This window comes from Monodelphis domestica, chromosome 1, assembly GCF_027887165.1.
Source record: "Monodelphis domestica isolate mMonDom1 chromosome 1, mMonDom1.pri, whole genome shotgun sequence".
NCBI lineage: Eukaryota > Metazoa > Chordata > Mammalia > Didelphimorphia > Didelphidae > Monodelphis > Monodelphis domestica.
Genome location: NC_077227.1, coordinates 754,112,881 through 754,133,123, shown reverse-complemented (window position 1 = coordinate 754,133,123; position 20,243 = coordinate 754,112,881).

Below are 20,243 nucleotides of genomic sequence, written 5' to 3'. Positions count from 1 at the left end.
GGGGCCACCATCGGCTCCAGCCCTCGCGACTTCTGGGGCTCCATCTAGAAAACGAAACAGCACGGTATGAGGGACTCTGAGTCCCTCCTGGCACAGAAGGGAGAGAGAGCGCACAGTGGAGTCACCAGCACTGATGAAGCACCTACTATGTGCCCGGCATCACGTGAGCTGCATCCTGAGGGGATGAGCACAAAAGGGAGGCCCCGGGGCCCTGAGGGTTAGCCTGGGCCAGGAGAGGTGGCAGAGCCAGCTGTGAGAGTGTAAATCTGTTCGATAACTCAGCCACTCCTCCAAGCACACCGTCTACACCAAGGAGGGGGGGAGGGGGATGGCAGTGACTGTATAATAACAGATTGTTTTCTCTGTTCAGATCACACTGAACACGGCACAATCCAACCCATCGTCTCACATTCTGGGAATCACTCAATGATTGCCTTGAGCGGCTTCCATCTCTAGTCATGTACCGTCCCCACCCCCACCTCATTCTCCCTCTGCTATCTAAGCGACAAGCCTCAGAGTCCAACTCTGCCCCTCAGCACACAGGAGATGCAGAGGTCAAGACCCCAGAAGGGGGAGTGTAGGGCAGCCACGTCTCTGCTTTCATGAACCAGCAGTCCCTTTCCTTCAGGCCTGGCGGAGCGCCCCTAAGCCTTCTGCTGGTCCCCCCACCCCAGACAGAGGCAGACTGGCAGAAGCCAGATTCAAACCCAGGGCACCCGTGAGTGTGGGGCTAAGCTCTCTCCACAACGCCTGCCCTTTGTCCTTCTACTCCTCTGACAGGTTAGCGAAGGAGAAAAGACCCAGAAGGGCAGCGGAGCCACTTGGAGGATTGGACAGGCTGCCACCCGGAGAAAGAATGAGGCTCGCTCTGTTCACCCAGAGGACAGCCCCAGGAAGGACGAGAGTGAGGTCCAAAGGTCGATTCAGATGGGATGTCAGGGGGGAAACTCCTTCCAGCTACAGTGGTGTTGAAGCAGCCTGGGCTGCCAGGGCAAGGACTGTAGGTCCTTCCTGATAGCCAGAGAATGGCCTGTCAGGGAAATTCCCCGACAAGGAGACCGTGAAGGTGTCCTGAATGCATCCTGGGAGTCTTGGCTGCTTCCTCAGGGGAATGACCTGACTTTCCGTGTGGATATTTGCTCAGAAAGGGGGTGAAACAATGACTCTGAGCTCTCCTCAGGCTCAGCTTTCTGTGAAATGCTCTCAATTGTCTGAGCTCACTTCAACTGCTTCCCCAGAGGGCCCAGGTGCAAGGCAAAGATCCTCAAACTTGGATTGGGGTTCAGCGGGTATCTGAGCCTCTTATGAGGGGGGGTCTAGGGTGGGAGTGTTGGGGGGGATCACTGCCCTTTTAAGAGCCTCCATTTTCCTCCTCTGTAAAGTGAGGATGATCATGGAAATCCCCCTGAAGGCAGGGAACTGTTTCACTGGTAGGCTTTGTGTCTCCAGCACCTCGGACAGTGGTTGGCCCTGAGGAAATGCTTGAGAGGATTCCTTGATCCATTTCAATGCCTCCCTCCGGATCCTCTGCAGAGTAAGACATGGAAACTTGGAGCTTCAAAGAAATGAAAGTCCCCCTAGCGTGGAGATGCAGGTCCCAAACCTGAGAACCAGCCTTGGCACTGGGCTGCGTTTGCTCTCAGTGTATCCAAGCCAGACACTATTCAGATTCAGAGCTTCTCTGGACCCTGAATGCATATGCATGGACCCTCAGCAGGGTGTGTGTGTGTGTGTGTGTGTGTGAGAGAGAGAGAGAGAGAGAGAGAGAGAGAGAGAGAGAGAGAGAGAGAGAGGGAGAGAGAGAGAGAGAGGGAAGGAGGGAGAGAGAGGGAAGGAGGGAGAGAGAGAGACAGAGACAGAGAGAGGGAGGGAGGGAAGGAGGGAGAGAGAGGGAGGGAGGGGGAGGGAGGAAGAGGGAGAGAGAGAGAGGGGGGGGGGAGGGAGGAAGAGGGAGAGAGAGAGGGAGGAAGGGAGAGAGAGGGAGAGAGAGAGAGAGGAAGGGAGAGAGGGAGGGAGAGAGAGGGAGAGAGAGGGAGGGAGAGAGAGGGAAGGAGGGAGAGAGAGGGAGGGAAAGGAGGAAGAGAGAGGGAGGAAGGGAAGGAGGGAGGGAGAGGGGAGGAAGGGAAGGAGGGAGGGAGAGAGAGAGAGGGAGGGAGGGAGGGAAGGAGGGAGAGAGGGAAGGAGGGAGGGAGGAAGAGGGAGAGAGAGAGAGGGAGGGAGAGAGAGGAAGGGAGAGAGGGAGGGAGAGAGAGGGGGGAGAGAGAGGGAGAGAGAGGGAGGGAGAGAGAGGGAAAGAGAGGGAGGGAGAGAGAGGGAGGGAGAGAGAGGGAGGGAGGGAGAGGGAGGGAGGGAGAGAGAGGGAGGGAGGGAAGGAGGGAGAGAGAGGGAGGGAGAGAGAGAGAGGGAGGGAGGGAGGGAAGGAGGGAGAGAGAGAGGGAGGGAGGAAGAGGGAGAGAGAGAGAGGGAGGGAGGGAGAGAGAGAGGGAGAAAGGGAGAGAGAGAGGAAGGGAGGGAGGGAGAGAGAGAGGGAGGAAGGGAGAGAGAGAGGGAGAGAGAGAGAGGAAGGGAGGGAGGGAGGAGAGAGAGAGAGAGAGAGAGAGGGAGAGGGAGAGAGGGAGGGGGGAAGGGAGGGAAGGAGGGAGAGAAATCACTAAAAATATCCTAAAGTGGACTTTGCTGCCCATGGCAGAGGATGTCTGATGAAGAAGGTTGACAACCCACTGCTTATCAGACAACAACATGAACTTCCCCAGCCTGGGTAACCTTGTGGTATCCCCCAAAATAATAACCCCTTGGGATTTTATAGTACTGTTCTCAAAGGATGTTAAAGCCCTCAACAGACATTACCTCATAGGCTCTCATATCCAGCATAGGCTGAAAGAAGTCATTTCTTTGAACCTAGTTTTACAGATGCGGAAACTGAGGCCAGGTGACTCACTCCGAACAGCCTTGAGACTTGCCTTTGGGGCTGGGAATGGACTGCTAATGACCTTGCTTCATGTTCTTCTCACCATCCTACTTGCCTCATCCTATGATTGCCAAGACATTAATACTTTACTGAAGGAAAAAAAAGCCTTTTAAGCTCTCATGGCCCATAGCATCCCAGCTGAGTCCTACTATCTCCCAGAAAGAGTCAGGGAGCCCTAGGCAGTAGGCTCTTGCTATAACTATCCCTGTCATCTTGGGCATATCACTGGCACTCTCTGGGCCTCAATTCTACTCTTTGAAATCTGTAGATATGGGCTAAATGTTCACTCAAAACTTGAACATGGTATTGATTCCCATAAATTTGATCAGAGAATCAATAGAAATAGGAAGGAAGATGGTGTAGCAGTAGCGGATTTCAAAGAGTAATTATTTAAATAATCTGGTACTGGCTAAGAAATGTGAAAGTGGTGGATCAGTGGGCTAGACTAGCTATACAATACACCAAAGTAAATGCCTATAGCAATCTAGTGTTGGATAAACCCAAAGAACCATACTTTGAGGACAAGAATTCACCATTTGACAAAAATTGCCTGGAAAACTAGAAAACAGTTTGGCAGACACTAGGCATAGACCAATGTCTCCCACTGTATACTAAGATAAGGTCAGAATAGAAAAACGATGTAGACATAATGGGTGATATTATAAGTCAATTAGGGAACCCTGGGAAAAAAATGTGCCAGCCAGATCTATAGATAAAGGAAGTGCTTATGATCAAACAGATAGCGAAGGTGGTAGGAGGTGAAATGTTTAATTTTGAAGAAATTAAAAGCTTTTGCACAAACAAAATTAGTGTAGCCAAAATTAGAAGAAAAGCTGGAAATGGGAAGGAGAGTCTCAAGCAAGTTTCTCTGACAAAGACTTCATTTCTCAAATATCTCAGAAAGTGAGCCAAATTCATAGAAATAAGAGCCATTTCCCAAGTTGAAAAATGGTCAAAGGATATGAACATGCGATTTTCAGAAGTCAAAGCTATCATTAGTCACATGAAAAATCACTATTGATTAGAGAAGCACAAATCAAAACAACTCTGAAAAACCACCTCCCCCCTACCAGATTGATTAACATGACAGTTCTGAAGGAGCAGGAGGAAAGATGCTCTGCGGCTGGATCTCCAAATGCAGATCTAAGCAGACTTTTTTTACTCTGTGTTTCTTTTGTGGTCAGCGCAGAAATGTTCTGCAGGATTCCACATAGATAATCAAAACCCAGTTGCTCACGTTCCTGGGGAGTGGGGTGGGGCGGGGGAAGCACAGAAGTTGAACTCAATTTCTTAAGGTATGCTTACAAAATGTACACAGAACTGGGAAATGTCGAACAAAATAAATAAAAATATATTTTAAAATAAATTTGAGGGGGCAGCTGGGTAGCTCAGTGGATTGAAAACCAGTCCTAGAGATGGGAGGTCCTAGGTTCAAATCTGGCCTCAGCCACTTCCTTAGCTGTGTGACCCTGGGCAAGTCACTTGACCCCCATTGCCTAGCCCTTACCACTCTTCTGCCTTGGAACCAATACACAGTATTGACTCCAAGACAGAAGGTAAGGGTTTAAAAAAAATAAATAAATAAAATAGAAATAAATAAATAAATAAATAAATTTAATCTCCCAGATCGGACCTTCTCTGTTCTATTCTCTGTTCTGACCCTCTAAGCTCTGGGATTCTCCGGTTTATGCTAAAACAGATTCATCTTTACGGCCGTTCCTTTCCTTAAAATGCTGGATTCGATTTGAAATCATTCAAGACATCGTTTGCCAACTTTGATCCGGAGGCCCATTATTGGACCTGTGATTGGCTGCATGAAAAGGCCCGGATGGACCCCAGCCTTCCTCGCAGCTGTGTTCGAAATCCTGCAACAAATTGGGTTCCAGACCATGGCGTAAAGAGGCGAGGGGATGCGACGGAAGAGAACGGGCTAAGAGACTCCAGAAGGCTGGCTGTTAGAAGCCAGAGGAAGAGGGCCCAGAAAGGGTTCAAAAGGAAGAAGGGGAGCCCGAGAACCACATTAACGCGGGAGTTACAGCAACGTAAATAAAGTCCCAAACCGGGATCTAAATTACAGCAGCGAACGCCAGTGGCCTGTTCACAGTCCATCAGAGGGTGGAGGACAGAATGGGGCTGGAGGCGGGGTGGGGGGGGGGAGATATTTGTTGGGAAGTGGCTATTGTTGCAATAGAATACAAATAAATTGAACACAAACACCAAATGCAATGTAGCTACCGGCTGCTCTCAGGTTGCTTCCAACCAGATTGGAGGAGGGAGGGGGGCGTGGCCTGTATTAATACCTTACATCTCTATAGTGATTCAGGGTTCACATAGCAACCCACTGAGGGGCGGGGAATCAAAGTGTCATTATCCCTGAGCCGGGGTTTGGGCCAATCACATTCACGTGGATCCTAGGATCCTAGGTAGGGAGATTCTCTCTGGCGTTCTCATCTTTCTGTCTCTCTCTGGCTCAGCTCTAACTGGCTCTGTCTTTCTCACTCTATCTCACTTTCTCTCTCTCTCTCTCTCTCTCTCTCTCTCTCTCTCTCTCTCTCTCTCTCTCTCTCTCTCTCTCTGTGTGTGTGTGTGTGTGTGTGTCTCTCTGCCTCTGTCTGTCTCTCCCTCTCTCTCTATCTCTCCCCCCCCCTCTCTGTGGGTGTGGTGTGTCTCTGTCTCTCTCTCTCTCCTTCCCTCTTCTCTTTCTTCTCTCTTTTCTCTTTCTCTCTTTATATCTCTCTTCTCTCTCTCTGTCTCTGTCTCTCTCTCCTTCCCTCTTCTCTTTCTTCTCTCTTTTCTCTTTCTCTCTTTATATCTCTCTTCTCTCTGTCTCTCTCTCCTTCCCTCTTCTCTTTCTTCTCTCTCTTTTCTCTTTCTTTATATCTCTCTTCTCTCTCTCTGTCTCTGTCTCTCTCCCCCCCTCTCCCTCCCCCCCCTCTCTCTGTGGGTGTGTGTGTGTCTCTCTCTGTCTCTCTCTCTCCTTCCCTCTTCTCTTTCTTCTCTCTTTTCTCTTTCTCTCTTTCTATCTCTTTTCTCTCTCTCTCTCTCCCTCTCTCTCTCCATCTGTCTGCCTGTCTGTCCCTCTGTGTGTGTCTCGCTGTATGCCCTGTCTCTTTCCATTAACTTCTGGCTTATTTTCTTTATTGCTCTTCATTCAGGTTCTAGAGTAACCAGGAGGAAGGTTCTGCTCTGTGCACATTCATTACTAGACTTGCCGCCTCTCTCTCATGAATTAACCAGCTCTCTCTAAAGTGGCCCGACTCGTCGGTATTTCATAAGCTGGCTCTTCTCCCCTTTGGCTGCTCTCCCTGGGGTCCTTGTCAGACCCCCAGATCTCCCAGCCGTATTAGCGGTGTGGCAACAATAAACCAGAGGCACAAACCATCATTTACACTCTATCAGCTGGGAGCCCGATTACAGCCAAAGTCACCTTTAACTGCGGTCCCTGCAAGTGCTCCAGGATGGCCAACGTCCTCCTAGACGCCTGGGCTGATGGCGGTGAAGCTCTGCTGGGCCACATTCCATGGCCTCTATAGGGCCCAGGGCTGGGCCAAGGCTAGGGAGGCTCCCGTTTTGCAGAAGAGGAAGTTGAGGCTTCACGAAATGGAGGTTAGAAGGCCAGGGCACCCAGCTCTTCCGTTACCCACCCTGGAGCCCAAAGGGACCAGGTCCTGCCATTCTAATCAGCCCGGAAACCTCCCTGAGGGAGAAGGCGGAAGCTGGTGGTGGCTGCTCTTCTCCCCTTGCAATTCCCCCAATTCTTACAGATGCTGGAAGACGTGCTGTCCAGCTGCTTCGGTGACTCCCTTCTCTGCCCTCCCCATCACTCAGCGAGAGGAGGGGGCGCAGAGCCGCAGGGGGAGCCATTCTTGCTCCCCCTCCCGAGCGTTGGGAGGGCTCTGGCTGACTCTGCAAACGGGCTGCTGGGAGTCTGCCGATGGTCCTCTGCGGCACATGAGTGGAGCCTCCACCTGAAGCCTTTAAGGCGTGTAGGGAGGATCCCCCAGAGCAGTCTGGGGGCCTCCGTGTCACGTGATCCTTCACTTGGCCCGCCTTGATTTCCTCCTCTGTAAAATCCTTCATTCTGGGATTGAAAGAGCTTTTGCTTGTGAAGGCCTTTACTTTGTTTTTCTTGTGTGTGTACGTGTGTGCTCATGCATGTGTGTGGACCCCCCAGCATGGATTATAGCCGTTGAGGTCACCCAGGAAGCACTTCTAGCTCTTCTAGGTAGGTTCTTGGACCAGAGACAGCGTCCCCCCAGACTCACTCTCTTCTCTTCCTGGATTCTATAGCCCAGCCTGGTAGTCTTCTCATGCCCCATGATCCATCTCCTATCACTGGACCTTTGCCCAGGCCGTGCCCCTTGCCTAGAATGCATTGCCTTTTCTCCTCTGAGTTAGAATCTCGCGTTTCTTTTCACTCAGAGCTCCGTCACATCCTGTGCAGAAATCTTTTCTTTGTGCCTCCGCCCGCTCTGACACAATTACTATATATGTATGTATGTATACATGACTTGCCCAGGGTCACACAGCTGGGAAATGTCTCATTGGAACCCAAGAGCTCCCATCTCTGGTTCTCTGCTCTCCGAGCCACTTGGTGGTCTCTAATGGGTCCACTGAAAACAACACCTAACCAACAAAGAAGAAGAAAATGTTTCTGTGAGCCTTTCTGGATTGGGGGGGGGGGGCGGGATGGGCAGGGACGGGAAGGAACACCAGGGATTGGGCTGAGGGTCCTGGAGAAGGAGAGTCCGGGGGCCTCCTCTGGCCTCTAAGAGGGAATTCAGCCTCCACTTTGGGGCGTCTCAGACCCTTCACACGTGCTCCAGCTCCTCTTTCCAGACACATCTTTCTCTTTCACACCCGGTGTGCCAGCCGAGCCAATCGACGTGCTGATTCCTTTACACGACAGTCCATTTCCCACCTCCGTGCCTTTGCCTTTCTTCCTCATCTCCACCTTGCAGAATCCTTGGCATCCTTCAAAGCCCAGCTCAAGGGCCGCCTCCTACAAGAAGCCTTGTCTAACCCTCCAGGCACACGTGCCTCCGTCCACTAAAAACATACCTTATAGAGACTCCATAGTGGATCTTCTAGGAATCTGGTTTCTTTTTCCTCCCAATAGAATGGCAGTTTCGCCTTTTTTGTCATGACCTCAGTGTTTAGCAAAGTGCCCGGCACAGAGTAGGTCCTTAATAAATGTTTGTTGAGGGGGCAGCTGGGTAGCCCAGTGGATGGAGAGCCAGGTAGAGATGGGAGGTCCTGGGTTCAAATCTGGCCTCAGACACTTCCCAGCGGTGTGACCCTGGGCCAGTCCCTTGACCCCCTTGCCTAGCCCTGAGCACTCTTCTGCCTTGGAGCCCATACACAGTCCTGACTCCCAGACGGAAGGTCGGGGCTTAATAAAATAAAATAAGCGTTTGTTGAATGACTGGGTTGGGGTGCATCAGACAATGGCCTGGGGATGGCTGGACAGACCTTCTCTGGCCTCTCTTCCAGCCCTCAGCCTCCGGCTTCTCCCACGTGACGCCGATGCCTTCCGCTGTCCTGACCTGGGATGGTCTTCCATCCAGAGCTGCCTCCCGCTTGCTGGAATCCCTACAGAGGGAGGGAAGGGGACACGAGCGCCGTGTGCACACGCCGAACTAGACCAGAAAAATGGGGTTCGAATCCAGCCCCGCCACCAGTGGGGGGCGCCACTGGCTGAGCTTGAATCCTGCCTCTGTCACCGAATAGCTGGGGGGCCCTGGGGGGGCCCTTTACCGCCTTCTGCCTCAGTTTCCTCTTCTGCTGCACAGCGTCAATAACAGCGTCTGCCTCCCGGGGTTGGGAGGATTCAGAGAGATCAATAAGGCGCCCACCGGACTTTCCAGGTGCCACAGAATGACCAGAGGAGGAGGGGGAGGAGGGGGATGGTCAGGCTGCCCCTCCTCCTACGCAGACGTCCCCGCGTTTCCCAAAGGCTTCCCGTTCTTCACTGTCAAATTCCAGTCAAGAGACGTGAGGTACCTACTAGGTGCGAAACCTGGGGCTGCGCTTCTTGTTCCCAGAAAACGCCTGATTGGATTGGGGGCGGGGGGACTCCCGGGGTGGAAACTCCCTCCCTTGGCCCTCGTCCATAACGAAGAGGGTTGTCTAATGACCCTGAGAGGCTTGGATCAGCGAGGTCCGTGCCAGCTGTCCATCCTGGTCCATCCCGGTCTGCCTTGTTCTGGTCTGGTCTGCTCTAGTGTGCCCTGCTCTGTTGGCTCTGGTCTAGCCTGTCGGGCTCTACTTGGGTCTCCCCGGCTCTGTCCCGGGTCCTGGATCCACTCTAACACCCCTCGCTACGTGCGGGCACCTGCCGACCTCCAGGCTGGCTTCCATCTCCAGATGGTCAGAGGGCCCATCTGTGAAGGGGCAGAGGCTCGGGGTCCGAGGAGAGAACCCCCACGTGAACGGAGCTCACGTCCGGGACACCCGGACCTCGTGGAGAGCCTCCCTCCCGCTCCTGGCTTGGCCAGCAGAGCATCCCTTCGGAAGAGGCCACGAGGGGGAGCATTCACGGGAGAGCCCAGTAGCGTTGGGGGGCTCCGGGGGCATTTACAACCATCCCCAATGGCAAGAGAAGAGAACATGGCCAACGCCCTGGAAGGCTCGCTCGGCAGCCTACAGAAGGGCCCACAAACCCTCGCTGAGGTCTTCAAGATCCGCTTCTGCGCACTCCAACTGAGGCGTCCTCCAGCTCCCGACCTCGGCTTCCTAAGCCCGAAATCCTGGGGGGGGGAGATGCCTCCTCTGAGCTGTGGGACCCCGACCTCCTGCGGGGACCATCTCCAACATGCTCATGGACGCGTCGCACAGAAGAGTCTCAGTGACACATGGACCCAGCCAGTGATGAGCAACTGCTTCGAGAGCGCCTTTGGTTGGAAAATGCCTTCAACATGTTCAGAGGGTGACTGAACAGAGCAAACTCTCTGATATTGTTTCTCTTATATTGTGGCCATCAGCAGTTAGGCAGGGCTCTTGGGTGGCTGCAGCTGCTGTCAATCGCCCTGGGGAGAGCATCAACCCATCTCTGTCTCTGTCTCTGTCTGTCTGTCTGTCTGTCTGTCTCTCCCTCTTTCTCTCTCTCTTCCTCCTCTCTTCTCTCTCTCTCCCTCTTCTCTTTCCTTCTTCTCTCTCCCTCCCTCTTCTCTCTCTCCCTCTTCTCTCTCTCTTCTCTCTCCTCCTCTCTTTCTCCTTCTTCTCTCTCCCTCCCTCTTCTCTCTCTGTCTCTCTCTCTCTGTGTCTCTCTCTCTGTCTCTCTCTCTGTCTCTCTCTCTCTGTCTCTCTCTCTGTCTCTCTCCCTCTTCTCTCTCTCTTCTCTCTCCTCCTCTCTTTCTCCTTCTCTCTCCCTCCCTCTTCTCTCTCTGTCTCTCTCTCTGTGTGTCTCTCTCTCTGTCTCTCTCTTTGTCTCTCTGTCTCTCTCACTCCCTCTTCTCTCTCTCTCCCTCCTCTCTCTCTGTCTCTCTCTCTCTCTCTCTCTCTCTCTCTCTCTCTCTCTCTCTCTCTCTCTCTGTCTCTCTCTCTGTCTCTCTCTTTGTCTCTCTCTCTCTCTCTCTCTCTGTGTCTCTCTCTCTGTCTCTCTCTTTGTCTCTCTGTCTCTCTCACTCCCTCTTCTCTCTCTCTCCCTCCTCTCTCTCCTTCTTCTCTCTCCCTCCCTCTTCTCTCTCTGTCTCTCTCTCTCTCTCTCTCTGTGTGTGTCTCTCTCTCTCCCTCCCTTTCTCTCTCTCTCTCTCTCTCTCTCTCTCTCTCTCTCTCTCTCTCTCTCTCTCTCTCTCTCTCTCTGTCTCTCTGTCTCTCTTTCTCTCTCTCTCCCCTTCCCTCCTTCTCTCCCCACTTCTCAGACTACTTTTAAGCAGGACATAAAATCAGGGAAGGCTCAATCCTCTGAATTATTATTTCGCTTGATCCAGTACTCTGACAAAGACATGGGGTTCTGGGTGCTGGGAGAATCAAAAAGAAACAGAGGCAGAGATAGAGTAACGAGAGTCAGAGAGAGTTGGGTACAATCTCTCTGTGGTCTTGTATTCATTCCTCCATCTCCATATATGTTTCTGGCTGTCTTCATCTATGTTACATTAATCCCTAAGGAAATATCATGCAGTGGGCTGGGCTTCAAGACGCCAGTGGTCTTACCCACAGAAGACATGGAAGACCCACCAAGTACTAAAAAAATCTTGTTGTTCAGTTATTTCAGTTTTGTCTGATGCTTCACAGCCCCGTTTGGGATTTTCTTGGCTGAGATACTAGAATGGTTTGCCATTTTCTTCTCCAGCTCATTTCGGAGATAAGGAAACTGAGGCAAGAAGGGTGAAGTGACTTTTTCAAGATCATACAGTAAGTGTCTGAGGCCAGATTTGAACTCATGAAGAAGAGGCTTCCTGACTGCCAACCCAATACTATCCATTGTACCAGCTGGCTGCCCTCAAATTCCTGACCAGAAGTCTGGTTGTGGACTTGGCTTGGGCTTTTCAAAGCTCCTGTCAGCAGAGTGAAGGTCTGACAAGCATAGCCAAGATGGAGAGTCTCTGATTAAAGGCTCTGCAACAGACTTTTTCTGCCATCTGGTAGACAAGGAGGTCTTGCTCCTCAGTGGTTGGCCATTGAAGGTAGATTCTGTAGCCACGGCTGCTCCTCTAGGAAAGGTTTGTGGCTCTAACCACTGAGACACGTCGGCCAAGCTGAGCTTCAGGGAGCTGGAGGAGGAGCTCCCACCAGTGTTAGTGTCCTTAGTTTAGAGATGGAGAAACTGAGGTTCAGAGAAGTGTCTTCTGTGAGAAGCCCCCCAGGGCTCCCAGCCAGGAAACGTCAGGGGCACAATTCCCAGCTCAGGTCCCGCCACGTCCAGCACTTCTTACACTGGCTTCTGGTCTGGAGACCATCAGAGTCATCACAAGCACAAAGCGAGAAATACAGCGGGAGGCAGCGAATCAGGATCTTCTTGGAAACTCATATTGTTACAGCATCTTTCATTCTACAAAGCACTCCTTGCAGAGAGGCAATGTGTGGATCGTCTCCATTATACAGATGAAGAAACCGAGGCTCACTAATTGTTTCCAGATGAAGAGGTAGCTTCCCTGCTAGACCTCAAACCAGGAAGCTTAGGTCTTTTGGGTCCCAGGCCACTGGGCCAGAGGGGATGCGTCCCAGAGAGTGATGTCCCTGCTATGTCACCAAGGAAACCTTCATGATCGAATATACATACATGTACATAAACACACACATACATGTCCCAGAAGTCTAGGGGATGTTTAAACTCGAATCGCTTTCATAACAAAGCTTAACGGCACTAAGAACTGGGCTCCTGGCTACCTGGCTTTTTGCCCCTTCACTGAATGGCCCCACCCGCTACGATTTCTGTCTCTTTGGGGGCTTTTCTGTCTGGAGCCTCGCTGTCAAGGGGCTACCTGCTCCCCATTGGTCTCCAGGGCCTGTACCTGTTTATGGCTTCTCTCCATCCAATTTGCTTTGGGCTGGAAACCAAATTGTTAGCTTTACATGGAAAATAAAACTAAGGGAGAACCTGAGGAGCCTGAAAAATAAAAAGCGAGACTGAAGGCATGAACTTTGCCGTTCGCTCCCGCTCAGAGACATCGGAGCCTCCCTCCTGGGCCATGCCTGCAGACTGGCACGTGATGGACATGGTGACAACAAAGGGAGCTCCCCTTCTCGGGCCGCTTCACCCCCTACAAATAACCGATCCCTCCGTCCTTGTATCTCCTTTCTTGGCAGGAAGTCCAGACTAGAAGACGATGGGGTTCTGCCCTCCCCTTTCTGGGTGTCCTTGGGTGGACGAGCTTTCAGAGTTTTCCTGTACTGGGTCTCTCCCCGACGCACGCGTGAACTCCTTGCGGCCGACGTCTCTTCCTCGTACCAGCTCTTGAGTGAGAGGTGGTTTGGGTGGTCGAGGGCACAAAGGCTCCGGGCTCTGCTCCTTGTTTTGTTTTACAGCAAAGCTGGAGTCAGCCCAGCCTGCATCTCCTCCCGTGAGAATCTTCCCAAGAGACCAACTCACTTCTACAATTACGCCAGAATTCTAGCACTGAAAGGGGTCTCCGGTCAGGAAGTCCTCCTCTGCTCTAGCTAGCAGTAGTCACAGTCTCTCGGTAACCGAGGATGACGATTGTCTTTGTGCGCTTTCATCTAAGGTGTATAGATGGGTGTGACCAAAGACACTTGTGCCATGAAGATATAAGTGGAAAAGTCGAGGCACAGAGACAGCCCCACTCTCTCGGCGCTTAGCCTGGGTCCAGTGGCACGAAAAATCATTACACCTGGAGACTTCCTCAGCTGCATTGGATGGCCGTGTTGTCTTTTGTGCTCCAACACGCCCTGAGCACTCCACAGTGCTTTGCTGCGTTGCCATCTAAGCCGTTGAACCTTCTTATTGGTTTCTTCCAATAACAGGTTTGGGAAGGAGGCCCATTGCTGGAAGACTCTCGGGAGGACAGAGCCTCTTCTTCTCTGGGATGGCTTTCATCAATGGGAAGCTCTTGCTGACATCCAGGGTGAGAGGGGTGGCAAGCCAAACAAGACCAACTCTTCCTTCACATACCAGCCTTGCAAACTCTTGAAGACAGCTACCCTGTCTTTTCTGAGCCTTCTTTCCTCCAGGCCAAGTACCCCAAATTCCTTTAAGCAATCCTTGCCTGTTCTGGACTCCTGCCCCCTTCCCATCCTGGTTGCCTCCTCTGGACATGGTCTCCCCCCTCAGGGCCTTTTTCAACCACTCCATTTGGCCCCTCCTGCACAAGACTGACTAGCCAGCAATGGCTTGGATGCAGCTCTCTTGTCTCCACTGGTCCTTCATCCAATCTCCATAGGGCCTGATCACAGCATCTTTCCCCGGGTGAGCCTTCTCTGGACTCTCCCGAGCTCCCAGATCTAAGCCCAGTCCTCCAGAGAAAGACTGACCAGAACAGGGGTCGGTGGAGCATCGTCACCTTGGTTCTGGTCCCACTCCCTTTGTCGGTACAACCTTAGATCATTGTAGAGTCCCAGAAAGCCCCCTGGACCATGTGAGGCAGCCTGCTGGTGCCCCAGCTCTGTCCCCTTCAGCTGCCTTCTCTTGAAGCTAAGCAAGCGTACACGTCCCCTTCGGGCAGCGACAGGTTCTGTTGGCCAATCCCTGGTTTTCCTTTTCTGTGTCATCTGAGATGTCAGTGACGCCCTGGATGAAAAGGAGACCCTTCCCCATCAAGCCCACAAGCCTCAGCCATGTCATCAAGCTGCCCTGATAGAGGGGTGTCATTGTGCCCAGGCATGCCAGCCACTGTCTAGAAGCAGTCAGAAATTATGGAACCAACCAAGGTGTGCCCAGTCCAAGGATCATTGATGGTCCTTCTTTCTCCTTCGCTTGTATCCTGAGGACCACGGCCATCGAGCTGGACTGACTGAAATCAGCTTGTCTTCTTCCCCATCTCTGATGACCTGACTGGGACTCTGAAGTCTCTTCCCATGACCCTGACCCTGGCTGTGTCCATTGAGGGTCTTGGGTTGTCCTTGAACCCTGCAGGTTAGATAGTCCACTGGCTCTTTGGTCAAGACCTCCCATGACATGGAGAGACAAGGACAACAGCTGCTTTGGCTGCCACGTACCACTGCATTCCACTAGGAGCCACGGCTCTTTTTCTACAATTTGTTTTTCATCCACACTCCCCCATCCTCCACTTCCTGGAGCCACGGATGAGTTCTTCACTTCAACACAGAATTCTTACTTTTCATCCAGAATGTTTCATCCTCTATGCTTCAGCCCGGCATTCTGGGCTGTTGAAGCTTTCATCACCCTGCATGGTAGCTTCATGCTGCTGGCCCAAGCGAAAAGCGAGCAGGGCATCTCCATCTTGGTCATCATGGAGGAAAACGCTCCAGGTCCTCCTCGTGCCTTGGGGCGGCTCAACTCCAGACTCTCAAATGGAGCCACTCTCTGGGCTGCCGGCCATCAGCTTGCTCCCTCCGCATCCGCGCTCTTCCTGTCGGTTATTGCTGTCCACAAGGCTGTCATCCGCAGCGGTCACGCGCCCCCCCCCCCCCCATCTCGTGTGAGCAGCACTTCCACCTTCCCTCCAAAAGAGACGAGGAAGAGCCAAGCTTGGGCTCCCCTTTCCGAGTCGCTTCGTCCTTTTGGAGTCAGCGATCCCTGATGATGCGCCTTCTTGCGGGGCGGCCGGCAATGGTGTCACTCTATCCAGGGGCTCTTCCCCACCGAGCCAAGGGGACTGGCCAGGGGAAGTCCTGGAGGGCAGCAACGCCCACCTCTGTCTTCCTGCTCCCCATGCCTGACTGGAGAGGATTATGGAGCTGCCCCAGGCGAGGTGACTGGCGACTCCTCCTCTTCCTCTCCTGGCCAACCCCTTTCTCCGTGTGGTCCCCTCTCTGCAAAGGATCCCTCCCCACCTCCTCATCACTGCCTGCCACCCCCTCCACTCTTTTTTAAACCAGTTCCTTCTGTCTTGGAAGCCATGCAAGTATCGGTTCCAAGGCAGAGGAGCATTGAGGGCGAGGCAGTGGAGTAAAGTGGCTCACCCAAGGTCACCCAGCTAGGAAGCGTCTGAGGTCAAATTTGAACCCAGGACCCCTGTATCTAGAACTGGGTCTCAACGCAGGGAGCCGCCCAGCTGTCCCATCATAGCCACCTCTTTCCAGGTCTTCCTGACTCCATCCTTTCTCAGTGCTTTATCCCCTTCGAGGATCTCACTTCTGTGCTCACAAATCTGCCCCGTAACCAGCAGAACAAGATTCAAGAAGAGTGGGAGCCGAAGGGGCTCCATTGTAAGTCCGAGTATTATTCAGGAGCTCCTGGCAGAGCAGATCCACACATCCATGTTCGCTTATTTTGTGTTGACTGTCTGGAGCTAAGAAAACGTTCATGATGCAGGCAAAGCTTTCGGTTGTTCTGGGGGCAGCTGGGCGGCTCAGTGGAGGGAGAGCTGAGCCAAGAGACGGGGGTCCTGGGTTCCAGTCTGGCCTCAGAGAGTGACTTCCCAGCGGGGTGACCCTGCACAAGTCATTGAACCAGCGCAGAAGGCAGGGTTAAAAGGGCTTCTTCACACACTTCTCCCAGAGAGCTGGTTGTTAAATATCTATCGCTTCACCTGGACATCCTTGATACACCTGGCTGGCCATCAGGAGTCCCTGCTTCATCGGGGTGGCGCCGGCCTGGGAGCCTGAAGCTTCATAACAAGTCCAAAGGGCGTTTCTAGAGAGCAGGAAAGTCTGCAGAGGGTTTCCATCCATCCTCTCATTGGAGCCTCGTGACCCCCTCCAAGGGGCCTCTGTGCCAGCCATTTGAGTTTACAGGTGAGGAAACTGAGGCTGCAGAGAGGAGGCTTCCACCCACCATTACTCAGGCAAGAGGAGGAGTCATTTCTCCCCTCTGGGCCTTCATTGCTTCTCCCACAAAAGGCTCCCCTGGAGGGTCTCCGATCTTACAGTTCTGTGACGGCAGACCAGATGCGGGAAGGATTGGAGCTCCCTGCGGGCAGCCCGCTGGGTCCTGGCCTTCCGGCCCAGAGTAGACCCTGGAGCTGCGGCCTCTCCGATGAAGGCCTCGGGCCGCCGCCTTCTCCTCCCCCTCTTTACCTTTAGCTGAAGCTCTCTGAGGGAGCCTCCAGTCACTTCAGGAGCCGGCCTGCTCCGGGCCAGGGTGGGGGGCTGCTCCCCTCGGCCCGGGGCACGTTCTCCGGGCAGAATGTCCTCTCTTGGTGCTCTCTGGGGCTGGCACCGCCCCAGCCAAGAAAGGGGCCAAAGGAGCCGCCTGCTGTTGGGGGCCAAAGCTTGTCCCCTCCGAGCCCTGCCTGCCTCCGGCTCCTCCAGGCCAATCTGTCAGCTGCCCCGACGCCCAGCAGGAAGGGAGGAAAAGAAGCAGCCTCTAGAGGGCGGCCCTCCTCTGGGGTCCCCTCCGCCCCTGCCCTGGCACCAAACGCCTCCTTTCCTTGGAACGGGAGCCAGGTCTTCCGTAGCCAGGCAAGGGCGGCAGAGGCTGCCCTCCCCACCCCAGCCCTGGCCCGCAGGGAGGGATTCTAGGAGTGGCTCCCTCCCATGGGCTCGGGGACTCCTGGCCCAGGATGCGCCTGCCTGGGAGGTTGTCCCCCGTCCCCTGGCCTCGGGGCCTCCCTGGCTTCCTTCAGGAAGGAGGTTCAAGTCCAGCTTCAAGATGCACCTTCCACAGGAGGCCTTTCCCAGGCTGGACCTGCCCCAGCCAGCGGCTCCCTCTGAGGGTCCCTCCATCCCCTCTGCATCCATCTCAGGCGTGCTGGGGCAGTCACGCATCACTGCTTGTTTGTCTGGCATTATACCCACACCCCACACATGCACACACCCCTCGGCACCCAGCCAGGCATGCAGTTAATGCTTAATAGATGCTTGTGCGTTGATTGACTTGAAGACACCTCAGATCATTGGACTGGATCCTAGAAGCACAAATTTGGAGCCCATCTATAGGAACACCCCAACGGCCCCCCTTCCCAGATAAGGAACCTAAAGGCCAGAGAAGCCAGCAGGTCCCGAAGGACAGCATCAGAATTTGAACCCAAGTCTTATGACTCCAAATCTAGCTTTATTTTCAATGTTCCGTTCAATCTCCCTCTGAGGCCTCTTTCAGATTTATTTCTATCATCTCGCAATCTTGGGGTCTCCGTACAGCCTCTCCTCCGACATCGGAGCTGGGAGAGGACCAAAAGAAGCCCGAAAGAATTTCCTCTCCATCCCCATCCCTGTCGCGGCTGTCCAGTGTCTGACAGATCGGTGGTCCTGAATAAACAGCTCTCTGAAGAACAACCACAACGTTCCAGCTGCAGATAAAAGAAGGGCGCCCGCAGGGCACTAACCATCAGTCATGCGCACAGCCTCACAGCCCCGAGGCTTCTCCTCCCCACCCACAAGATGAGGAGCGAGATGGGAATATCCATGGAGGAGGGCTGTGGAAAGGCCGGCATGCTGGGACGCCAGAGGCGGAGCGAGAATTGGTGCCGCCACTGGGGAGAGCAACGGGGGAACGGTGGGAATGAGGCGTCTTATGTGGGCAAGTCCAGTGGCGCAGAGATCCCACCAGCAGGCTTTGACTCCAAGATGAAGAAGGATGAAAAATAAAGCATGGATTTGCCCCAAACCATTGATCGCAGCACTTTTCTTGGGGTCAAGAATTGGAAACGAAGGAGATTTCCATCCATTGGGGAGTGACTACACAACTCGGACACATGAATCTAATGGAATGTTACTGTATTGTAAAAGACATCAAATAGGACCAATACGGAGGAAAATGGAAAACTTGGCCAAACAAAGCGACTTTAACAGAATTCCGCGAATGACTTTTCCCATGACTGCTACAATGCGGCTACAACCCCAAAACTCTCAAAAGGGAATATTCCAAATGACAATGGCTAAGTTTGGTCCCAAAGAGGAGCTCTGTGAAGACGCTTGCTTCCCCCTGCTGCAGAATTAGACGTCTGCTCAGTCGGATTTTTTAATGCATTGGTTGACTTTGTTTACTTTTTTCTCTTCCTCTTTTGCCAAAATCTTGTTTTTAAGGATAGCTTTGTGGGGAATGAAGGGGGAAATGCAGGTGTTGGCAAAAGAAAAAAGAATCTGTAAAGTATATTTTAAATAGAGCAGTACTTTTTCAGTTTTATTGAGTTCGTGGATAAGGGTATTCCGTATCTCTTGGATTTCCTCTCCTTTTTTCTCTGCCCGCATGGATGGAATCATTCGTTTATTGGGATATTGGTGTCCTCAGTGTGTTCCTTGTCAGGTCTAAAGAAACCAGCCACAACAAATATTCTATAACAAAATTAAATGAGATTTAGACAGTCCTCATGCAAACTATTCAAATAATATATTTAGCCTTTAAAAAAGTCTACACGGGACCTTTGCCTTTATCCAAAAAAAACATTCTCCCCGGATGCTTGCAAAGCCCCTGCCCCAGTCAGCCCCCTTCGTATGAGCCCACACTATTTCCACCCAACTGCCGCCCTCTTGGACTCGCCATCCTCTGCTTCAATGCCAGTGGACTGGGGAGAGGACTTGCACATCTGAGATGACTGGGTGTTCTCCAAGACTGTCCTTGACCTCTGTTATCTCTGAGGCACCATCGGCTTCCTTCCCATTTAGAAAGGAGCTGCACACCTTGGGTGGGCAGATGACACAAACAGGGTCTCTGGGACTGACTTCTCAGGCCCTTTGGACAGATGCTCCAATAGGAAGGGGGAGCATTGCTGAGCTCTAACGATCTGGAGAATGTTTCAGTCCAGATTCCAGCATGAAGGTTCTCGATGGTCCAAGAACTGTCCTTCCCAAAGGCAAGATGGCTAAACACAAAGGGCAGTGCCTGGAGCCCAGGGAACTGTGGGCTGTCAGTCAACGCCATCATGGCCAACTCTGCAGGACCCCCTTTGGGGTGTTCTTGGCAGATGATTTGCTACTTCCATCTCCAGATCATTTAATAGATAATTTGGCAAAATTGAGGCAAACAGTTAAGAGACTTACCCAGGGTCACACAGCTACTCAATGTCTGAGGCCAAAGTGGAATGGACTTCTGGCCAGCTCTCTATACACTGGGCTACCTTGCTGCCTCATCTATTCCAGTTTTAGAATTCTAAAGTCTCTCTCGGCTCTGAAATTGTCCCTTGCAGACCCTTCCCAAACGTGTCAGGCTGTGTTCTAAGGTTCCTCTTGGCTACAGCAGGCTGGGTTCTACCTTCTGAGTCTCTTCTGCCTCTAACAGCCAAGAAGGGGACTTGCTGCTTATTTGAGCAGATTTCACGCAAAGGGAAATCAAGGCCCACGTCTGGGTTACTTCCCCCGATTCCCCGTAAAGGAGTTCACAGTAAGCCTGGGCCTCTGAGGGCTGGTGGAGGAGAGCTTCTGGGGAGCAGAAGCCCCACGGAAGGCCTCTTGGCAGAATCCGGGTCTCCTTAGGACCGGGCTTCTGGATCCCTGCCCTCCTTGGAAGTCCGGTGAGCCTTATTCCCGAAGATGCTGGCCAGCCAGAAAAGCCCATACTGTGAGGACCAAGGAGAACACAGACCTTCTTCCCATCACTCACGGGGCAGATGGAAACGCGTTGCCGTGCTCTGAGTTCCAACGGGCCTGTCCTGCCATCCGATGAGGAGGAAGGGTGGGAGATGCAGCTGATGAACTGATGAAGGAAAAAGCCGCAGGATCTCTCTCTCTCCAATACAAGACTCAGCCTTCTTCTTGGGAGACGGCACCAAGAGGATCCCTCTGGGCATCGGCCCTGAACGAATGGTGGAATGAGGTG